At 38.0% G+C, this 12,033-nt stretch overlaps 1 protein-coding gene across 1 annotated transcript in view; it reads left to right on the forward strand.

The window, feature by feature from the left end:
• Positions 1-341: 341 nt before the first annotated feature.
• The window catches only part of EPS8 (epidermal growth factor receptor pathway substrate 8), a 147,039-nt gene continuing 135,347 nt past the window's right edge, over positions 342-12,033 (forward strand). The window contains exon 1 of the mRNA XM_049783697.1: positions 342-400. The gene's annotated coding sequence lies outside the window, so the exon portion shown is untranslated. The remainder of the gene's footprint in view (positions 401-12,033) is intronic.

The following is a 12,033-nucleotide window of genomic DNA, read 5'->3' on the forward strand; positions in this document are numbered from 1 at the left end:
TCTGAGTGCAGAGCCAGGAATAACCCCTGAGCACAGCTACATGTGACCCCCCCAAAAAAAATCCTAGTTGAAATCTTAAAATCTTCAAGTCATCAATCTTTTCCAGTGTTCCTGCCAAGATTAAATCAGAAAGTTTGTTAATATGCTCATTGCAGTACTTAGTATTTGAGAATTAACTCTTCTTCATATTTTCTACACACATAATTCAGAATCTGAATAAAAGGAGAACAATAAGTATAAATAAAAAGGATGAAATATATGTTACAAACAAAAGCAGCAATCACATGTATGCTTATGCCTTAAGAGAAATAAATGTTTACCATTCATTTCTTTTTATTTGCAGGACATAATCCCTCTTTCATTGGATTGAAGTGGATAAAAATTTACTTTCATTTTTGAGGTGAGTTCATGTGTATAAAAATTGTATTTATTTACTTTTCTTAAAAAGTAATTTTTAGGGGCTGGAGTGATGACTCAGTGGTAGGGTGCACGCTGCTGACCCAGGAGGGATCTGGAGTGGATCCCCGACATCCCATCTGGTTCCCAGTGGCCAGGGGCAATTTCTGAGTGCATAGCCAGGAGTAACCCCTGAGCATCACTGAGTATGGTCCAAAAATTTTTTAAAAAGTATTTTTTAAAATTTTCAATTTTTTTAAATTGATGAAGGTTCTGTGATTATGCTATGATGATTTTTTTCCATTATGTAATTCTAATCCTAATATAACACCCATCCTCAGTGTTCACACCGCCCTGCTATATAAAATAACACTAAGAAATAGTGCCATTTGTATGTACTCAGAGACATTGTAGTTATTTATGAAATCTGTTCATGGGTGTGGGGCTTCAGGTGTGAACTTCTTTTTATCAGTTTATCAGTTTCTAAGATGATTATTGGCTTTACTTACCCTCCAGATCCATGTTGTGAGACACTTGATATTCTGTCTATAAAAATGTTGCCTTAAGTATATGGTATAAGATCTAATATTGTTAGCTATCACAGTGAATGAATGAAATGAAAATGGACATTAATTGCAGAGCATGTGTTTTATCATACTTGTACCGTGTATTTTAACATGAAAGAACAGTAACAGAGCCTTCATAGACATGGTTTATGGGGTGAAAACTGAAAAGCCTACAAGGAAAATTGAAGACACAGCAGCAGTAGAAGAGGAATATGAAATATTAATCCAATTAGATGCTCTTGAAGGCATTTGAATTTTAGGACTACATATTTCTATATTACTAGGAAATATTAGAAAATTATTAACCTATGGAATACTAAAATGTATTTTATATGCAAAAATACATTGATATTTTTAGCATTTGTGTAGAGGAGTATGGGGAGGATTGGAATAGAACCCAGGGGATAGAACATTGGGATAGAACCCTTCCTTCCTTCCTTCCTTCCTTCCTTCCTTCCTTCCTTCCTTCCTTCCTTCCTTCCTTCCTTCCTTCCTTCCTTCCTTCCTTCCTTCCTTCCTTCCTCCCTCCCTCCCTCCCTCCCTCCCTCCCTCCCTCCCTCCCTCCTTCCTTCCTTCCTTCCTTCCTTCCTTCCTTCCTTATCCTTCCATCCTTATCCTTCTTTCCTTCCTTCCTTCCTTCCTTCCTTCCTTCCTTCCTTCCTTCCTTCCTTCCTTCCTTCCTTCCTTCCTTATCCTTCCTTCCTTCCTTCCTTATCCTTCCTTCCTTATCCTTCCTCCCTTCCTTATCCTTCCTCCCTTCCTTCCTCCCTTCCTTCCTTCCTGCCTTCCTCCCTCCCTCCCTCCCTCCCTCCCTACTTCCCTTCCTTCCTTCCTTCCTTACTTCCTTCCTTCCTTCCTTCCTTCCTTCCTTCCTTCCTTCCTTCCTTCCTTCCTTCCTTCCTTCCTTTCTTCTATTTCTTCTTCCTCCTTCCCTTCCTTCCTTTACACTGAGCAATACTTAGCGATTATTGCTAGCTCTGTGCTCAGAGATCACTGCTGATAGTGCTTGGGGGATATATATGTGGTGATGGGAGTAGAATCAGTCAGTAATGTACAAAATACCTTAATCCCTTTAGTATCTCTCTAGTGGAAGATAAATCTTGTTGGTTTTTTTCCTTCTCCACTTTTAGCCATTCATCTGGATGCCTGGGTGTGTGCAGGGATCCACAAACTGAAATGGCTATTTCTTCTAATTTCATTATTATTACTTTTCTTTAACATCCTTTATTTCTCTTGTTCTTGGATACACCAAGCAAATTTGAGGCTTATTACCACTTCTTTATTCATGCTGTGTACCTAGGATACTTTTGGTGGGTGTGGAGATAGTTTGGGCCATACCTCACGGTGCTCAAGGGTTCCTTTGGCTTAGGGGTCACTCCTGACAGGTCTTAGAGATAATATGTGGTCCTGAGGATCAAACTTAGGTTGGATGCATGCAAGGCAAGTACTTTAACCCCTGTCCTTCTATGCCTGGGCTTTTAAAATGTGCCAGAGTAGTATTAATAATGCGATTAGGAATTATATCTCTATACTAACTATTTTATATTGATCTGTGTCTCTGGGAAAGAAATAAAGGGCCAGATGGCAGTGAAATTGTTCTCTTCCTCCCCTGTCATGGAGGTGGGATTTCATAGCAGGTTGGCTTGGCCATCTTTTTCTAAAGTTGCAGTTGCTCATCAGCTTTGTATTTCTGCCTGAAAAAACTGTTCAGTTTTCCTCACACAGTTTACTCACTCAATCCCTTGCTAATTGACTGAGGGGGCTGTTTGTAGGCCTTCCCACTGATAAGTGACCTACCTTTTCATCAACAAAGCTGGCACAACAGTTTTAATTCTTCTAAGGCCACTCTAACCTCTAATTTATTGCTTACTGAATCATCTAGCAACTACATTTGTGCTCTTTTACACAAGTACAAATTACATTCTTTTATAACTTTAAGAAATGTTGTTTCTTAGTAATTTCCTAGTAAATACTCGGTTACTTCTTTGGTCTTTAAAAAAGGTAACTGACGGGCCCGGAGAAATAACACAGCGGCGTTTGCCTTGCAAGCAGCTGATCCAGGACCAAAGGTGGTTGGTTCGAATCCCGGTGTCCCATATGGTCCCCTGTGCCTGCCAGGAGCTATTTCTGAGCAGACAGCCAGGAGTAACCCCTGAGCAAAGCCGGGTGTGGCCCAAAAACCAAAAATAAATAAATAAATAAATAAATAAATAAATAAATAAATAAATAAATAAATAAATAAATAAATAAAAGGTAACTGACCAATCCAAAGAAACAGTTGTAGGAGGCTTTGCAATAGCTTTTTCATTTAGGTAGTGCCGAACATAGCAGAAAGTCCTAGTTCATAGTCTTTTTGTGTGTGTGTGTGTGTGTGTGTGTGTGTGTGTGTGTGTGTGTGTGTGTGTGTGTGTGTGTTTGGGCCACACCCGGTGACGTTCAGGGGTTATTCCTGGCTATGCACTCAGAAATCGCTCCTGGCTTGGGGGACCATATGGGATGCCGGGGGACTGAACTGTGGTTAGTCCTAAGTTAGCGAGTGCAATGCAAACACCCTACCACTTGTACCAGTGCTACAGCCCACCCTCTAAGTTCATAGTCTTTATCAACTAATAATTGGAAAATTGGGGGTTTATATTTTAAAATCTCACAATTCATCATTGTCAGAGGGGTATTGGAGTACTAGATTATAGTATCATTAGGATTAGGTGAGATCGCATCAAAAAGTCTCTAGTGAAAGATATGAGAACGTTAATTCAAAAATATATTTATTTATAAGTCTTTGTTTGCTATGAACAGATTGCCCAGCATTCTGGGACTGGATGAGGAAACTGTGGTATGTAAACTCAGTGAAATTGTATGCAGCCAGTAGCAAGATGAAATTATATCTTTTGGCACAAAATGGATGGAACTTGAGGTTATTAGACTATGGAAGTGACGGTATTTACTAGTTTTGCTCATACATGGATTATAAATAACTAAAGCAAACAATTAAAAAAAACTCACCAAAATGAACTTTTAGACATACTCAGTGGAAACTATGATTGTTACTGAAAAGAAAGGGGAGGAAGATGGCAAAAAATAAGTGGTAGAGGTCATTTTAATAACCATATGGCCATAGCAGTGTAATAAGGCTTATATACATATAGAGGTGTGAAGCTGTACCCCTATAATTTTTTAGTATTGTAAACTAATGATAAATCATTGCAATTTTAAAAGAAATTGCCTAGCACAGTGTGGAGTGCAAGTTCATACTTGGGTAATTACTGACATTGCTGATTTCTCTACTGTTTTATTACTCCTGCCTTGATTTCAGGAATAAAATCCAAAGGAGTACATAAGTAAGCTTTTTAAAGAAGCTGGTTGGTACAGGTCTTGTTATGTTTTTTCTTCTGTAGATCACCTCAAGAAATTTCTGCAGTATAAAGTCTTGTTCTAGAGATGGGTTAGCCTAGCTGTCTGGGATTACTACAGATGGAGGGAAATAGGTCATTAATGAGGAAATAGTCATTAATGAGCAGTTTCTGGGAATAGTGTTAAGATTTTTTGAAATCCAATAGACTAATGTTAGACTCAATAGTTAAATTTGGACTTAACTCTCAGAAGGAGGCAATTGTTTAAACTACCTTTGCGAGAAAAAGAAAGAAATATTGACACTCCCTCACCTGTGTTTGCTTTATGTATAAGACTGAAAATAAAAGAATGTCTATAAACTCTTTTGTTGTTGTTGTTGTTGTTTGGGCCACACCCAATGATGCTCTATGATGCTCCTGGCTATGCATTCAGAAATCTCTCCGGACTTGGGGGATCCATGTCCTGGGTCAGCCATGTGCAAGGCAAAAGCCCTATCGATGAGCCATTGCTCCAGCCCCTAAACACCTATCTTTAAAGAGTAAATATGTGCAGTGATTAATCAGATGACTTCCTTTTACCAACCTCTTTATTTTTTTAATTTCCACATTTGTGTCCCTGTGCTGCAAAGGTTTGTTAACAGCAGTGTCAGCTTGCTGTCACTTTGGGCATGATTGAAATGATCAACTCTTTCTTGAAAACTAAATGAAATCTTTTTTATGCAAGAATATGAGAAAGAGAATGTTTTTATTCAGACAATATTCTAGCTCTTTAAATCTCAAGTGTGAATTTACACAAGATGAAAAAAAGTTCCCCAGTGAGTGAAACATTTAAAATGGTGATAAGTTTATTTTAAAGTTTTCTATTTTGAATTTAGCTAATCAAAATTCTTTGACAAGGAAGAAACATTTTCAAGATGACAGAATTCTGTTAAAGGGACTTGATTAAATCAGGCAAAAGGCTTGGGTAGTTTGTCCAGAACATTTTAATTAGTCTGTTCAGAAAGGATTTTCTTTTATATCATATAAAGCCATATCTTTAAGATACTATATGATGTTTATTTTTAATTTCTAGTCTGAATTGTTTTTGCATGAAATGAGTAAATGGAATACATCAAATGTCAAGTGGAAGCTTGCCATTTGTCAATCTGTTTTTAAAGCAGTATTTAACATCTAATAAATCTTTAGCATGCTATTGAAGATTTTCTTATTTACATGTAGATGAGGTAGGTCATGCAGTTTATCTTTAAATTTTTTTAGAGAGGGAGTTAATTGTTTTCAAAGAAGGAATAAAGGAGAAATGAGGGTGCATAATAATTTGAAAATGTGGTTATAAGGGGACAATATTGTAGAAACAATGGAAAGTGAATTATTTAGAAGAGCAGCTAGAGACTAATAATATACTTTTGTTGTTTTGGGGCCACACCTGCAGTGTTTAATCCTTACTCCTGATTCTCCATTTAGGGGTTAATCCTGGTGTGCCCAGGGGGATTATATGGATTTCTAGGGATTTAACCCAAATTCGTAATGTGCAAGAAGGCAAATGGTCTACCCATATACTAGCGTTCTGGTTCCTAATACTGTACTGTTATAATTGTCAAATTTGCAATTATCAATAACACAGAAGTAAATGTAAGAAAAGGTTTTAGATTTAAAATTCGCTGTTTCAGGGGCTGGAGAGATAGCATGGAGGTAAGGCATTTGCCTTTCATGCAGGAGGTCATCCGTTCGAATCCCAGTGTCCCATATGGTCCCCCGTGCCTGCCAGGAGCAATTTCTGAGCATGGAGCCAGGAATAACCCCTGAGCACTGCCAGGTGTGACCCAAAAACCACAAAAAAAAAAAAAAATTCGCTGTTTCACTTTCAAATTACTCTCTGTTAGTAAATCTCTTTAGTTTTTGTACTTTTTACAAATTTAAACAATCCTGTTACAGTGCATCTTTCTTTTTGCCATGATCTCTGGGAACCTTAGTTCAGTGAATAGACTATGTATTGGTTAAATTTGGCTTACAGGTGGACACTAGTGAAGAAAGGGATTGATTTTGGATCAGAGTAAGGCTGAATGATAATCATAAATATCTTTGTATACCTGTAATTCACAGTGATTCAATTTTCTAAAAAGGGGAAGAGGGCTGGAGAAGTAGTACAGTAGGTCAGGTACTTGTTTTGTATTCATCCAACCCAGGTTTGATCCTCAGTATTACACATATGTTCCCTGAGCATGCCAAGAATGATTCCTGAGTGCAGAGCTAGGAGTAACTCCTGAGTACTGCTGGGTATGGCCCCCCAAAACAATATATTTTAAAAGAAAAGGCTGTGCTCTTATTCTCCTGGGGAGTGGCAGCACATACTTCTTACCTAAAGAGGAACTGCAGTTGTCTTCCTTTCAGAAACAATGTGAGCAGTAAGAGACTATAGAGTGAAACATTGAGTAACTGAAAAAACCATCAACCTGTAATTCAGTATCCAGCAAAATTATCCTTAGTCAATAAAAGAAGAAGAATGTCCAGGGATGGATCTGGAGAGATAGTACAGTGGATAGGGTGCTTCTTGCTCTGTATGTAACTGACCTAGGTTCTATGTATTTTTTAACTTGTGCATATTTTGTTTATTCTTTTCTGTTTGTTTGTTTTTTTATTTCTTTATTTAAACACCATGATTACAAACATAATTGTAGTTGGGTTTCAGTCATAAGAAGAAACCTCCCTTCACCATGCCACCTTTCCATCACCAATACCCCCATCTCTTCTCTCTATTGCTTCTTTTTTTTTTTCCTTTATTTAAACATCTTGATGACATATATGATTGTGATTAGGTTTCAGTCATGTAAAGAACACCCCCTTCACCAGTGATATTTTGTTTATTCTGTTCAACTTGATTCTGGCCCTCCTCGAGATTCACCTGGACTTTTATTTTAATTACTTATTAATTTTTTATTTAAACACTGTAGTTACAAAGTTGTTTAAATTGAGTTTAAGTCTTAGAGTGTAGACCGCCCTTCACTCATGAACCTTTCCCACTATCAATGTCCCTGGTTCTCTCCCTACCTGTGGGACAGGCATTTTGTTCCTCTCTTCCTCTTTTCCTTTTTTTTTCCTTTTTTGTTCCTTTTTCCCCTCTTTTCTTTTTTTTTTTCCTTTTTAGACACTGTGGTTTGCACCATTGTTAACGAAGGGATACCATGCATATCACTTTATTTCCATCCAATACCCAGTTATTGTTGCAAGTGATCAGTTTTAATTATCATTGTTATTGTTGACTGGGGTTCTATTTTTTTTTGGCCACACCTGTTTGATACTCAGGGGTTACCCCTGGCTAAGCACTCAGAAATTGCCCCTGGCTTGGGGGGACCATATGGGACGCCGGGGGATCGAACCGCAGTCCTTCCTTGGCTAGCGCTTGCAAGGCAGACACCTTACCTCTAGCACCATCTCACTGGCCCCGATCTAGGTTCTATTGCTAGCATCCCTTTATAATCACTCATGCACCTTCAGGAGTGATTCCTGTGTGCAGAGCCAAGATTATTACCCTGAGCATCACCTAGTGTTTTTTCCCTCTCAAATAATAATGTCCAGGGATGTGGCTCAAGTGATTTAACTATGTCTGCTTGTGCAAACCTCTGAGTTCCTCCAGTTCCTCAGTAGCTGTAATTGACCCCTAAGTACCATTGATGTTACCCATATGGGGAAAATAAGTGAAGATGAAATAATCATGTTTTCAGTCAAAACAGGAGTAAAACACACAACTGGGAATATGTTGCAACTATACATAAGGCAAGGAATGTTAAAAAAAGATTTGTTGGGCCGGAGAGATAGCATGGAGGTGGGGCTTTTGCCTTGCATGCAGAAGGACGGTGGGTCAAATCCCAGCATCCAATATGGTTCCTGAGCCTGCCAGAGCGATTTCTGACCATAGAGCCAGGAGGAACCCCTGAACGCTGCCAGGTGTGACCAAAAAAAAATATTTGTTAGTACTCTAGTATAAGGCTTGTCTTTTTGTTTTCTTCATTGTATTTTTCAATGTACATTTTTATTGCATGAATATTTTATATAAAACATTATGCTTTCAATATCTCTGAAAATGTTCTCTTTGGCATGGCTGTTTTTAGCTCCGTTTTAGTTATGTTTTAGGGCTGGAGTGATAACATAGTGGCAGGGCGTTTGCCTTGCACATGTCCCCCCAGGAAGCACCGAGGCTCCATTCCAAGCATCCCACGTGGTCCCTTGAACCTTTCAGAAGCTATTGCTGAGCACAAAGCCAATAATAACCCCTGAGCACTGCCGGTTGTGATACATACTAACTAACTAACTAACTAACTAACTAACTAACTAACTAACTAACTAACTAACTAGCTAGCTAACTAAATGTTTTAAAAAGCCAAAATCTCAGATGTAAATGTTCTTATATATTCAAAGCAAGGCATAAAGCATACATATTGGATTGAATTTTTTGTTCAAAATCCCAGCTCTGTTTAACTAGCTATGTGGTGTTAGGAGTCAGGCCTGACCTTTGAAATTCAGTTAATGAGTCAGAGCTGGCCCAGTGTTCCTGATAATTGCTAGACCAATGTTCTTGATTATCATTGCAATGTTTTTGTAACATCCTTTAAGGTTCTTTGCTATGAGGAACAGATTACCTTTCAGTGTATCAGAAATAAATATTCAAAGAGCCATTGCTGTATTTTCTTTATACTTTTTTTCATCTGTTATAAGTTTGGCAGAGAGTACAGTGTAAATAAAGCACATACATAGACCCCCAAATTACTCCCACATTTAAAATTGAAATCTGTGAATTAATTTCTGTGTCTTTTCAGAGAGTTAACAACCATGGTAATGAATAGTTGCTCAGTGTTATGGTTGGCATGAGTCTTAGTTTAAGTCACCTGTATTTTTTCTTTTACTACAGGTTACTTACTCTTTGGGCAATAGTTAAACTTCCACCCTTAAAAAGCAGGGTATTAACATGCAAAACTAGTGGTTTAGTAGAAGTAGCTACATCAGTGTTTTTGATCTATTTATTGATTATTTCCTCTCAGCACTAACTAGCAGGAGCTTATTCATTTCTCAGCATTAAATAAACCTTTTCCTTATAATTAGAACTGGTGGAGAACTGCTATCCTGTATCACAGCTGTAATTTTTTCATTACTTGTGGAGGCATTGTCAAGAGGGAGAAGAAAATTAACAAAGACATGCTGAAAAAGAAACTAGACTTCTTTATTCTTGCTTTCAATGAGTCAACACTTTAAATACTTTGTTTTGTTTTCTTTTTAAAAATATTTGTTTCTTCTTTTTCTATCGAACAATTCACTTTACCTTCACAGTGGCCCCACTGTCTTAAAGTAGGACTATTAAATATCTACAAACACTAAAAGGAAAGTTAAGGTATTTTAGCTAGATTTAAACAGCAACACAAAAATGCAAAGGGCAGAGCACAAAATCATTCATTTGGAGTAGTACACTAAGGTAGTTTTCTGGAAACCTGCTTTACTATATGGACAAACTAGAGCTAAAGAAAGCTCTCTGCTCGAGATCCATGCTGCTAGAGCAAATCCAGCTGAGTAAAATCCTGGATGTTTAGATACTAATTCTAGGAAAATAGCCAGCATTACAAATGCCAAAGACTTTGTAAGAAAATTATACAGTACAATTGTATTTTTGTAAAACTCATATTTAACTAAGAAATTAAAACTTTCTTAGTGAAATGATTTCAGAGAACTAGTAAATTTTGAAGCCAGAGAGATAGATAGCACGGTGGGTAGGACACATACATTGCACATGGCCAACTCTCGTTTGATCCTGGCATTCCCTATGGTCCTCCAAGTACTGCCTTGAGTGATTTCTGAGCACAGGGCCAGGACTAACCTTTGAGCATTGCTGGGTGTGGCCCCCCAAACAAACTCAAACCAAAACAACTCCCAGAAGCTAGTACATTTCAGTACTCCTCCTCACCACCAGATATTACTTACTGAATTAGTCATTCCTTTCTGTTTAATATTTTTCTTGGGCTATACCTGATGATGCTCATGGGTTACTTCCTGGCTCTGCACTCAGGAATCACTGTTGACTGGCTTGGGGGACCGTACCGATGCCAGGATTGAACCTGGGCCGGCTGCATGCAAGGCAAATGCTTTATCCACTGTGCTATTGCTTTGGCCTCACCTTTCAATTTAATTTAAATCTGTGGAGTCCTAAACAACAAAGTTGGAATTTAATTTAATGTGTTTCCTTCAACTTAGAACTGAGTAGGTAGAGTGCTTTTCCATTTGATCCGTTTGTATTAAAAAGATTTTCTTTTTTGCTTTTTCTCTCCTACATTGTGCATAAAATTGTAATAATCATTTCTGCTTTTAAGATGACTATTTGATTTTATTTATACCTAATTTAGTGCACACTTCATAGTCGACACTAAGTAAATCTTTTGGTCTTTCAGGAGGTAAGAGAGGGTCAGGATGGCTATCTTTTTATTGACAATGAAAAGAAAAGATACACAGTATATTGTCACTGCAAACCTACCTCTTCCATATTAGTATTTGAGGAATGCCCACTGTATGACTAAGGTTTCCAGGGAAAGCATTTTGTGTTCATGCATTCATGTATTTATTTTCTATCTTTGCTGTCTTTTTACATACATGCAAGTTCTTAAAAAAACTGACCTTTTCTCTTGATTATTTGGGCCATTCATGGCTGTGCTTTGGGCACCATATGTGATTCTAGGGACCAAACTTGGGTCTGCTGAATGCAAAGAAAGTGCCTTACCGTCCGTATTCCTTACCTGTCCCTTGATGACTTTTTTTGTTTTGTCTTTGTTTTTGGGACACACCCATCAGTGCTCATGGCTTACTCCTGGCAGGCTCGAGGACCATATTGGATACTGGGGATTGAACCTAGATCAGCCCCCTGTAAGGCAAACACTGTATGTGCAGTGCCATCACTCTTGCCCTACCTTTGACTTTTTTTTTTAATGTACCAGGTGTTTAACATTATAGAACTTTTGCTTAGTCATTGGCACATATTGAAACCAGGACTGTCTTCTTTAGGTGGTGTTTTGGGCCATGCCTGCAGTGCTCAGGCATCACTCTTGGCTCTATGCTCAGAAGTCACTTCTGTTGTTGTTTTTGTTTGTTTTTTTTTGTTTTGTTTTTGGGTCACACCCGGCAGCACTCGGGTTACTCCTGGCTTTATGCTCAGAAATCACTCCTGGCAGGCTCAGGGGGCTATATGGGATGCCAGGATTCGAACCACTGACCTTCTCCATGCAAGGCAAATGCCTTACCTCCATGCTATCTCTTCAGCCCCAGAAGTCACTCTGGCACGTTTAGCAGGAGGTATCAGAGAACCAGATGCAACGCCACATTTTGAACTTGTTTTTTTTCTGCTTTGTAGTCTTTGTTCAACAGACTTTTATCTGAAAGAGAATTAGAATCATGCCCTATCCCTCTTGCTTTGTCACACTCTTTAATTTCTGTTATGAAATAATTTTTAGTTGGTTCTTCATAAAACTTTTCACACATTCCTGAAGATTAGTGATAATTTGCTTCCTGAAACTTTTGTCTGTCATTTGATTGTTAAGACTAACCTCTCATTCCTGTCAAGTATTTTAATATTTTATTTATACTTATATATGATTTTCCTGGATTTATGCTGTGCTGAGTATTTATACATATGCATGATTCTTGTATGCTTTTAGTGTAATATACATATTTCTGAGATGGATTAACCTGAG

This window comes from Suncus etruscus, chromosome 11 (assembly GCF_024139225.1).
Source record: "Suncus etruscus isolate mSunEtr1 chromosome 11, mSunEtr1.pri.cur, whole genome shotgun sequence".
Classification (NCBI taxonomy): Eukaryota; Metazoa; Chordata; class Mammalia; order Eulipotyphla; family Soricidae; genus Suncus; species Suncus etruscus.